Below are 12459 nucleotides of genomic sequence, written 5' to 3' on the forward strand. Positions count from 1 at the left end.
AGCCACTGGACAACAAAGTACCCTCGAATCAACTGCTGACAAACAGGACAGACAGGACATGAAACAAAGGACTACCAATTCTTGCCAAAACAAGCGTGGTTGTGGCTTTATCAAAAGGCATCTTCTGAAGCCAGGACAATATGGCACCATCCCTGAAGTGAATGGCCTTTGCAATCTGTAAAAGGTACCGTGCCCTTTTCTTCAAAGGCAACTGAACAGGCAGTGGGCCAATGGCTTCTGATGTGCAGTGGAACAGCAGCTGAAACAGTTATTCTTGAAGAGTAAGCTGACAGAGTCTAACCTCTCAATGGTAGACTGGCATTTAATAGGATGTGGAGAAGAAGGGGATGCTGAGAAGAAGCCACACACACATAGCCAAGAAGAATGGACAGCTGAAGTAAAAAACATCAACAATTTCCAGAATTTAAAATCCTGAATCATGACATGACACTAGTGGAACTCATGTGTTTCTGGTACATGGACTGCTCTTACCAAATGTGAGGTCTAACTGTTGACCTTGTGTACATCCTAGTTCACAAATGAGTCTGTCAGATACGCTGAGCCTATAGGCTGAAGATGATGCCCCAACACTGCGGAGAAACCTCAGGTGACTGTCCAGGCTGTTTCTGTCAACTCACATTTTTTTTGAAGCTGCTTGCGTGCACTTCCTGTTTTTATTTTTATTAGGTAATATTATTTCCTTCTTGGGTCTCTGAGGGAGTTGAAGATTAGTTAGTTATATGTTGAAGATTAGATAGTTATAGTTTTCCTTGTTAAGAATTTCAGAAAAGAAAGTAACTAAAAAGTAAGTGTATAAATTTAAAAGCTGTTATAAAATAGTTCTGTTAGTAATATAAGTTAGGAAAGAAAGTGAATCATTTTGGACTTACCAAAATAGGATAGATAATGAAATTATTTTCTCTGAATTTGTCAAATGCAAATGGACTAGACATTGTTTAGGTACTTATTGCTTGTATATATATATATAGTTACTGCACTTTTGTATATAATTTTTCTTATATAAGTTATAACTTTTTTCTTTTTATTAAAATAGAAAGGGGGAAATATGGTGATATTTTATTTGTACTGAAATGTGATTTTATTTGTATGTTAATAAATAAAGTTGCCTGGGGGTCAGAGCTAATAGCAAGCCATAGCAGAAGCCAGGTGGTAGTGGTGCACACCTTTAATCCCAATCACATGACAGGCAGATCTCTGAGCTTTGTATGTTCAAGGATACAGCCAGCATGGAGACACACACCTTAAATCTCAATACCAACCATAGAAGATCTGGAGGTCTGTATGGACAGGCAGTGACGAGGAGGTCATGTAGTTGGGTTTACATCCAATGAGAAGGCAGAACAGAAAGTCAATAAAAAGACAGACACACAGGAAGTAGGCCTCTTTCTGAGGGGAAGGACAACAGTGGCAGTGAAGGGTAAGAAAATGCGGTTTTAAGTCTCAACTTTCAGCTACTGCTCTGACCTCTTGGGCTTTTAACTCTGCATTTGGCTCTGCGTTTCTTATTTAATAAGACCCTTACACCTACAGCCAACCCTTTGTTTCACAGCTGGTTAAGTCTAGCAGCCAACCATAGATCACACTCAAGCAGTGACTGCTATTGCCATGTAACTGTTGTTAAAGCAAAAACAGGCCATGAATTAGAAAAGAATGAGGGGTCACAGCAGGGCTTGAAGATAGCAAAGAGACTGTGGATACCATGTAGTTATATTCAAAAAATAATTTTAAAAAGTTGAAACAGGCTTTATGGCAATGTGCTCATCACTAGGAATATATAATGAGAGCATACTAAAGATTACTTACATCTTTCTCTTAGACTCTGCATCTTAAACCAGGAAAATAACAGTCCTGTTAAGCAGGGTCACACCATTTTACCCAGATCTTTTATTTGGTTGAACTAGAGTACCTATAGTAATTTGGGTTTAAGATAAGTTCAGTTCTTTATTCTGATTCTTGATTGCCCTGGTCTATGGACCCCAAGAAATGGCCAGTCAGGAGAATTATGGAACATCTAAAATTAATTACCCGATTCCCCATTGCTGGTTTTCAACTATTGTCAAAGTAAAGAAACTCTTGCCCTCTTTTCTGCCCTGTAACAATACCAGCTTCAAAGTTGGTAATAAACTTAATTCATGCACAGGTCCCTCTTCATTTGGAAATCCACAATAAAAGCCAGACATATTGGAAGACACTCATTAACTGGTCTATTTTTCCTTCTCAATGATCAGTCAATACCCAACTTGGAAGGAGTTGCAGGACTGTCTTCCTAGCACTGGACAGCAGAGGCAGGATTAGGTATTCAAAGCAATTCTCAATTACATAGTTTAAGACAAGCTTGGCCTAGAAGAGGCATTGCTCTAAACAGAAATGAATAAATCAATAGCACTTGAGAAAAAAGGAATGAAATTCTTAATGACCAAAAAATCCTGGAGAACAGAAACAGAGATTAGAGAAGTAACGTGTTCAAGGAAAATGAAAATTTAAAATTTAAAAATGATACCAATAATTCACTTTTAAAAATAATTCACCTTTAAAAATAATTCATTTTTACGATTAAAAAACTTAGCTATATTGAATTTGAAAAATTCCATAGTAGAGGGAATATCATAAATAAGATATGTGCATGTCAGCTTCTGAGATCCATAATCTGACACACAGAGTTACAATCAATGGCCTGTATCTCAAACCTCTGATCTAACTTAACATTGTCAAGTAGGATTGAACATATATATATACACATTGGAAAGTTCTGCTATTGGAAATTCAATATGCATTGGCTCAAGCTAATCTTATATTGAATACCCACCAATCTGGTCTGCATTCTTCCACATGACATGAAGTAATACATGCCGGGATATTACAAAATCAATGACCCTGCCACAATCAGGTCCTTTTTCATAATGGTGACTTCAGAAGCTGATTGCCTACCTTGTTTTCCCCTGTAGTGTACACACTAAACTATTCCTTCTATTCTGGTCTGAAGGCGGAAGCAATGCTCCATATGTAAATTCTTTTCCTGTGACTGCAATAGATAGTTACTATTGTAATAGATAGATTACTCAAATGGATAACTCTGAGGTGGTACAATATTTAAAAATTTTGGGGGTGTAATATAGATGATAACAAGGTTATTTCCCTGGAGATTCCCTGTAATACCACCTTAATCAACATGACAGCTTGTCTCAGAAACATTTTTCTAAGAGGCTGGAAGTACAGCTGTTCTAGAATTAATATTCCTTCCCAGAGAGAAATCACCTCACACAGTTAAGAGATTAATAAAGAAAAATCTCTTTAATGATAGCATGCATCCATCAATAGCTAATGCTACTCACAATGGAGCCAGCCTAGGACAGATCATGCATTCCACACATGCTGTCATTCTTAAGTTTCTTTTCGGTTCATGCACCAGGTTACACTTTGAACAATTTAAATACGGACAGGAGTCTGAAGTGTAATTCTTATTGGTCTTCACAATAAAAACCCAGAGTCAGATATTCAGGGTCAAAGCTGAAAGATCAGAGAAGCAGAGCAGCCAGCCACCAGAGACTTCTTACCTCTATGAAATCTCAGACTGAATGGGAGGCCATCCTGTTTCCACCCGCCTTATATCCCTGTTTCCACTTCCCTAGTACTGGGATTAAAGGCATGAGCCTCTCGAGTCTGGGATCAAAGAATGGTGAGACTCCCAAATGCTGGGATAAAAAGCATAAGCCTCCCATGTGCTAGGATTAAAGGTGTGTACCACAACTGCCAGACTCTATTTCTTTTAGACTGGTTCAAGCTTGTATAGCCCAGGGTGGCCTTGAATTTCTGATCTTCCTGATTCCTCCTTCCAAGTGCTGGGATTAAAGGTGTGTGCCACTACTGCCTGGCCTCTATGGTTAACTAGCAGCTAGTTCTGCCCTCTGATCTCCAGGTAAGATTTACTTATCAGAACACAAACAAAATATCATAGAAAAGGAGACTGCAAGTCTAGCCACTTAGGCAGATGGGAGACTTAAACAGCAAAGCTATTACCAGAATTCCTGTAATTTATAGAGCAGAAACCCTAAGTACATTACACTATTTTTTAAATCTGGCTAAGCAGAAATTAGTTTAAGACTGCCTTAAACAGTCAAAGTGTACCATCCAAATGTTTGTATTATAAAATAGAAATTCAATAAAATTATACTCAACAGCTATTTCTCTCAAAACAAAACAAAACAAAACAAAAAAACCCAACCAGAAATGTAAAAATAATGGTTTGACAAAAAGCTGTATGACAAATGTCTTATCATTATTGTTCAAATATCAAAATTTACAAGCATACATGCTTAGACCATGTGCATACCTAGGTGTTTTCTAAAAGTAAGGAAGAGTACCAGAGTTGAAATATTAAGAATTCTGATTATATATACTCCAGAACTTCAAAAGTGTAGGCTGGGAGATCAGGAATCCCCAGCATGGGGCACTGTTTCAAAAAGATGAAAAAATAAAAGCATTACTGAGTAGCTGGTGAGAAAGCTCAGAGGATAGAGAGGCTTGCTGCCAAGCCAGACCAGAGTTCACTCTCCAAGCACCACATGATTGAGGAGAGAGAACTTCTGACCTCCACACATCCCCAATACACAAATATGTGAATGTAATTTTTAAAAAAGTAACTAGGGATGCTGAGGCAGGGAGATCAAGGCTGGATAAGACTATTACAATGAAACCCTGTGTCAACAAAAACAAAAATTGAAAATAAAATTAGACTCCTTATATTTAAACCTCATTCTGTTGATCACAAAAATTTCCTGTGTTTTTTTAAACTCACCTGAAAAGATTTAATGAATGTAAGTCTGTCAGTGTTGTTTTAAACCTAGGTTATTTTTAAAGAAAGAAAAATATTTCTCTTTGCACTAGACCAAAAATACTTATTAGTTAATCAAATTATTGAAATACACATATTAATATATTAAATTCTGTACCAAATTTTCAGCCTCATTTATTAAAAACACAATAAAGAAGCTTTATCCTAAGAAGAAGGAAAGTGGCTTCTTCCCAGAGAATTTTTGGTATGATTTAAAGTTGAGGCACCTTTTTAAATAGAAAACACTACCAAGTAATAACCTGGCCAAGAGCTATACATGTATACTGTAGTATAATGTCCACAGTTCTAAATTTGATATTACAAATTAGTTAGGTAAAAACTAACCACTGAGGAAAGCTTAATGAACATATTATAAGAGCATAGCCAAGTTTTAAACTAATTTATCCCATATTAAACACTACCAAATAAGTTTTCAGTTTGTCTCGTTTGGTTCAGCGTCTGGCTACTAGTTTCAACTAATCCCTAGGTAGGATCTACCACACTAGCTTCTGAGGCTCAGGTGGCTACTCCTCACCATGTAGCAGCATCTGAGGTCACTTGTCCTTCAACACAGTTCCCAGCAGTCCTGTTCACACTGCAGCACAAGGGCTCATTCTGAAATCCCCAAGTCATCCCAGCCTCCAACAGCAGCAGGAGCTCACTGGGACACACAAGCTGATAAGGGAAACAGGTAAGCCAACTGAAGACTCCCTCCTCCCCTCCATATCTAATCCCCCTTTCTCATCCCTAGCACTACTACAACAGAATGCCAGATGCAGCCTCCTCCCTCACCCATCTCCTCCTCCTGCCTGTACTTCCTGTTGATCTGTAGCACGAATCTTAAAAGTCTTATTAATAAAATCAAACCTAGAGCCAGGTATTGGGTTAAAGCTGGAAGATCAGAGAAGCAGAACAAGCCACAGCTTCCTCACCTCGCCAGTTCCTCATCTGATCCTGTTTCTTCAGACTGGAGGCCTCTGAGTCCTCATCCAAATGAATCTCCGCTGAACCATGCTACTCAAAAGCTGAAAAACTTAACATGGCTCTGGTTCTTCATTCTCATGCCTTAAATACATTTCTGCTTCCTGCCAACACTTCCTGCGATTAAAGGCTCTTGTTACCACGCCTTGCTGTTTCTTTCCAGTGTGGCTTTGAACTCATAGAGATCCATGTGGATCTCTGACTCTGGAATGCTAGGATTAAAGGCATGTGTGCCACCATTTTCTGGTCTCCATATCTAGTGGTTGTTCTGTTCTCTGACTCCAGAGAAGTTTATTAGGGTACACAATATTTTGGGGAACACATTATCATTGATTCCCAAAGACCACCTCCACCTATCATCCCTCCCCCGACTCAGTTTACCCCGGCCCCTAACTCATGCAAGTACCACCTGCAGATCTTCTCTTCTCCCTCTGTTCCCCTAGGTCCAACACTTCATCTCATCCCTAGCTCTGCAGCAGAACACCTGTGGCAGCCATCCCTGCCTGCCTGCCTGTTCCCATCTCCTATGGATCCCACAGATCTTCCCCTTCTAACTTACCTCTTCCTAATTAGTGGAGTGATTATGTGGTGAGACATGTAAGAACTGTACCCTAATGGAAGATTACTGATTCTGCTCTCCTCACTAGAGATTGCTTTCTTAACCTGTAGGTATTTCCACCATTGTGATGACAGTAATCATGATATATGGCATAGATAGCAGCATGCAACAGCCTGTGAAATGTTATTTTTGATTCATTCTCCAAAACTGTTTTAGACAAAGTAAGTCTTACATGTGAAAGCAGAGTCTTAGTCATGTATACAAGCTGGAAGTTTAGTCCCTGGAAATTTTACAATAAAATATAAATTATTGAAAATGCCAGTCCTTTCACAAGATGACATCATAGATCTTAAAGAAACTTGTTAACAAGGAAAATATATGCAATATTTCAAGTAGCAAAAGCTGGACAAGAGAAATGGTGCATAAAGGATATAGGAATCTGAAATTTAAATGTCCTAATTCTGGAAAAAGTAATGTCAATTACCACTCAACATAGTCTCACCTAAGTATGCTTTTATTATCTCTGTATGCCTTTATTGGAATTCCCTTCAAATGACAGGTGAACCTTTAGAAATCCAGGATGGACATGAAACAAATACATTTATTGTCAGAGTGTTTGACCAAGAGTACCAGGAGAGAGAAAGGGATCAGGGATACACAAACACAAAGATCTGTGGCCTGGGGACAACTGCTGCTTTCAACCTTAAGCAGAAAACCTCCTTTAGTGAATGCAGAAACCCTAGCTCAAGGCGTTGAGGATTATTTAATGTTGAGGTGTTTTTTTTTTTTTTTTAATTTTTTTTCCATAAAAGGGACATCTACATCACTCCCTCTATGGCTCAGAAAAGATTTTGGAGCCCCCAGCAGCTCTTACAGGTTGCTCCTCCTGGTCTGGGAACAGTGGCCCCAAACTCACTATGACATCTTTTGTGATCTCCTCACAGATCCCTAAAGCAGAGCAAAAGAAGAATCCTGGAAAGAACCTGTAAGCTACCTCCCACTGGTACTCCTGATTGCTAAGCCTTCCCATTGTCCCTCATTAGCTAGGGCCACCCAACTGGGCCTCCTGACATTAGCAGTTTCCCTACTGGGTAAGCAGAGGCAAATGACTCAGACAGCACAGGCCTTCCCAGCTCTGCCCTTCCACCCCAGCAGATAGGGCCCCTCAGTCTGGGAAATTTGTATTTTAGTAAAATCTTCCATTCTCCCAGAGTACTTCCTGCTCCTCTTCCAAAGCACAAGATCCTTTGTGTGCACATTCTATTACACACTCAATGTTCAGTGTAGCCAACCCATTGCTTCACAGCAGGAACAGTGAGCTTGCCCAGAATCAAAGAACTGTGCTTCCTACACACATATCTTCAACTCTGTATCTCCTCAACCATGTTCAGTAAGTACTCAATAAACTCATTGGTTCCCCCAGGGTGGACTTTTGTGAAATTGTATTTTGCATTGTCATTGGGACTTATGGGGATGGTATAGACACTGCTTCGTCCCCCTCCACAGGGGAGAAAATTCTCACAACAGGTCATAAATACATTTGTTAATGTTCCTATGTCTCCTGGTATTATAAAAAGGAACAAGTACAGAAAAGAACAAGATAGAAGAATGTAAACATGGAAATGGCCTTAGGAGAGGACTTAGATATATGAAGATGATAATCACTGGGTGGCTCCAGAATAAAAAAGACAAGAAAGCGTTTGCAAGTTATGAAGCTCTGACTAAGTTGTTTAAGGCACATAAAGGATGAGATTTAGAGATATTATATTGTATTTAAGTTGACAAGGTCAAATATCAACTCTTTCAAGGACTGGCTAAAATGTACGTCAAACAAAAGTTTATATGTGGCTACTGAAATAGTATACAGTAATTAAAAGAACCCAGCTGGTATAAAACTGATCTTCTGGTGTTTCATAATCATTCTTGGAGGCCATTCTAATATGGTTAAAAGGACTAAAAGGGAGAATATTTCTCCCCTTTCCCTACAAGGTCAATGAGGTGCCTGGGGACTAAGGCCATTGATCACTTGTTGTCTTGTTCATGGAGACTATCGAGACCCTACTAACCCCACTCAACAAATTTGAAATACCGTCTGGTCTACAAAAAGGAGGGTCAATGTAGGGAAGATTTCCTCAAGACTTCAAAGGAAGCCACAGTACATAAAGCAAAGCCTTTGACTCATCCTCACATTGATGGACAACTGGTAAAAGAAGGGCCGGAGGAGTCTGAGGTTCCTGCTGTGGGATATTTTTCTGATGCTGTGAATGTGTGTTACTCTGATTGGTAGATAAATAAAATGGTGATTGGCCAGTAGCCAGGCAGGAAGTATAGGCAGGATAAGCAGATAAGGAGAATTCTGGGGGAAGGCTGAGTCAGGAGTTGCCAGCCAGACACAGAGGAAGCAAGATGAGAAGGCAGAACTGAGAAAAGGTACCAAGCCATGTGGCTAAACATAGATAGGAATTATGAGTTAATTTGAGTGTAAGAGCTAGTCAGTGCCAGGCGTTGGTGGCACACGCCTTTAATCCCAGCACTCAGGAGGCAGAGGCAAATGGGTCTCTGTGAGTCTGAGGCCAGCCTGGTCTACAAAGCGAGTTCCAGGAAAGGCACAAAGCTACACAGAGAAACCCTGTCTTGAAAAACAAAAACAAACAAAAAAAGAGCTAGTCAGTAATAATCCTGAGCTAATGGTGGAGCAGTTATAATTAATATAAGCTTCTGAGTAATTATTTTATAAGCAGACTATGGGACTGCAGGGTCCTGGTGGGACCAGAGAAACTTTCCAACTACAGGTTTCCCTCAAGCCCAAGTGACCCCTGAGGACTAGGTGCTCAACTAGCCTTGACGGCACAGAAAGAAAGATTAATTTTACCCACTTCCATGGTCCTTATCACTCAGCAGGAAAGTATAACCAAAGACTAAGGGATTGTACTCCACAGACATTCTAACTTAATTTTACATGAGATATTATTTAGACGACCAATCTCACTAATATTTTCTTCTTCACAAAAAGATGTTGCCAAGATGTGAGATGTCAGACTTTGGCTCCCCAAGCACCTACCCACAGCCAAGAGAGACATGTCCATGATTGTTTTAATCCCCAAATTAAATGATGCTAAATACCTCTTCTCTCCCTCTCCAGAAGCCACATGGGAAGGGCTTCATGCTAACTTTTGGCTGATGAAACAGCCTTGAAAGGGTGTGAAAGCTTACTGTGGGTTCATCACTCTGGAGACCAACTGTAGAGGTTAAAGGGAAACATCTAATAGATGGGGGCTATTGTGAGCCCACCAAGAATGTCTTAGTTTATTCCTTCCCAGACACCAGTAAAGGAATTCCTTTCCTGTCTGAATCTGAGGTCCTTGTAAGAGGCCCTTTGGAAGGGTAGCCCAATTGCCACCTGATACCTCAAATTCAGCTGGAAGGGACAGATCAGTCATTGCTCTAATCCCATAATGGCAGTTAGGATTGCCTCTTCAGAGGGGGGGCGGTTAGAACTGGAGGTAGAAATCAACTAGACAGTCTAGGGTAAAAAAGACCCCCAAAAAAGTAACCAGTTGCTTTCTTGACTAGAAACCAGAAGTAACACTGGGACTCTTGCAATTCTGTCCTTGTCAGAGGCCAAAGATGCCAAAAGTGTTTGGGGAATTCTGATCTCTGATGCTAAGTGATTCTGGGAACCTTAGGAAGGCAGAAAGTTAAAAGTAGTAAAGAAGGCCTGTTGAGAGATGAAGACCTTTGGTCAAGAGAATAGAATCTCTGTCCTGGGTGCAGATCTAACATTTCAATGGAGACATGTCAATCTCCTGGCCAAGGAACCTGCTCTGTAGAGTCCAAAAAATGGCCACTTGTGACATTTATTGACCAAATATAATTGGTTCACTGTTTGCCCATTGGTAATCCCAACTACAGACAAAACTGGAAAACTTTCAAGCTCCTTCCTGCCTCCCTCCCTTTCTGTGCTGGGACTATAACAGCTTGTAATATATGAACAATGAATTCCCAATCTTACACAAGCACCTCTGCATTGGCACTCCCCAATAAAAGCCTGTGCTGCATTAGAACAGTCTCCTTTTCCCCCTTGCTGACCAGTCAGGGCCAAGCCTGGAATGATTGACATATGTGTCTTCACATCACTGAATGGCAGAGATAGGATTGGTGTTCAAAGTCTTTCTCAATGACACAGGCAAGCATGGAGACATTGTTCCAAACAGAAATAAATGAATAATAACCACTGGAGGAAATGGAAGTGAAGTTCTTAATGACTGGGAAACGATGGAGAACAGAAACCAATAGTGATTAGAGCAGTGAGCCTTGTACAGAAATGAAATTTAAAAGTGATACAAATAGTTGACTTTTTTAAAGGATAAAAATAATTAGAACTAACTCTCAGACATACTGACTTTGAATTAAAGTAGATAGAGAGAATGCCATTAGCAAGATACTGTTTGACCTTGCATCTAAGCAAGGACAGCACAGGATGACATAGGACTTCAGCAGCTGATAATTATAGCTCAAAAATTATCTTGGAAATATCTTTGGAGTATAAATCTCTCCTTAACTAAGGACTGGACTTGCAATCTTCTGTCTCTATTTCACCTGTTTAAAGTATAACAAGGGACCAGACCTGAAAGAGATTTAAGGATTAAGATTTATGGGTGTGTGGAATGCATAGACCTAAGGTATACATAAGTTATCAAAATCTATTCCAGGCCAGCTCCTCTTTAAGCATTAGCCAAACTTGAATTTGCGCTGCTATTAAAGAGCTTTTTCTTTATTGATCTCTAAGTGGTGATATGATTTCTCCCTGAGATGACATATTAATTCTAGAACAACTGCATCTCCAGCATTTTTGAAAAGTAGCTTTGAGTCAACATCTCCAATGTTGATTGAGGTGGACTTGAACCCTGTCTGTAGCCTCACAGGAAATTGTCCTTGCTGTCCCCCTGACTAACCACCCTAAATCCTCGGATTACAGGTCTGTAGAATCACAGAGTTCTAAACTTACCAGTTTGAGTCACACAGTGGGTTGTCTATGGTAGTAATAGGAGAAGGGTTTGTGTGTGGAGCATGGCTTCTCCCTTCAGAACAGAAGAGGAACAGTGTGCTGTGTACACTGCAGGGGGAAACAGATTAGACAATAGCCAGATCACAGACTGAAGTTTAAGACAGTGAACTGCAGGGGTCTCCACCATAAAGAAGGACCTGCTGGGGCAGAGTGAGTGACTTTCTGTGTAATTTCCCCGGATGAATTAATTCATACCCTGGGATAAAGGCAGAAAAAGCTGGCTGTACAATTTTAAGAGGTTAGCTTGAGCCTCAATATTTAGTTTCCAAGTGGGCAAGACTTCTACACAGTTAAGTGCAAACCTGGCTGACAAAATCAACAGTGGTCAGAGAATTGACACTGGGCATTTGGTTCAGCGTCTCTGGCTACTAGTTTCAACTAATCCCTAGGTAGGATCTACCACACTAGCTTCTGAGGCTCAGGTGGCTACTCCCCGTCTCTGGGGACAGAAGCCCCTTGCTCACCATGTGGTGGCATCTGAGGTCACTTGTACTTCAACACAAACTGATAAGGGAAACAGGTAAGCCAACTGAAGACTCCCTCCTCCCCTCCATATCTAATCCCCCTTTCTCATCCCTAGCACTACTACAACAGAATGCCAGATGCAGCCTCCTCCCTCACCCATCTCCTCCTCCTGCCTGTACTTCCTGTTGATCTGTAGCACGAATCTTAAAAAGTCTTATTAATAAAATCAAACCTAGAGCCAGGTATTGGGTTAAAGCTGGAAGATCAGAGAAGCAGAACAAGCCACAGCTTCCTCACCTCGCCAATTCCTCATCTGATCCTGTTTCTTCAGACTGGAAGCCTCTGAGTCCTCATCCAAACAGATCTCAGCTTAACCATGCTGCTCAAAAGCTGAAAAACTTAACCTGTCTGCGGCGGGCAGGGCTGCGGAACTGGGCGAGGAGGCGGTGGGGATGCCTTTAATCCCAACACCTGGGGAAGCAGCCATCTCCGTGGGAGGAGACCAGAACGGATCTGAACACTGTCTGAGGCCAA

The sequence above is a fragment of the Onychomys torridus genome, chromosome 17, assembly GCF_903995425.1.
Source record: "Onychomys torridus chromosome 17, mOncTor1.1, whole genome shotgun sequence".
Classification (NCBI taxonomy): Eukaryota; Metazoa; Chordata; class Mammalia; order Rodentia; family Cricetidae; genus Onychomys; species Onychomys torridus.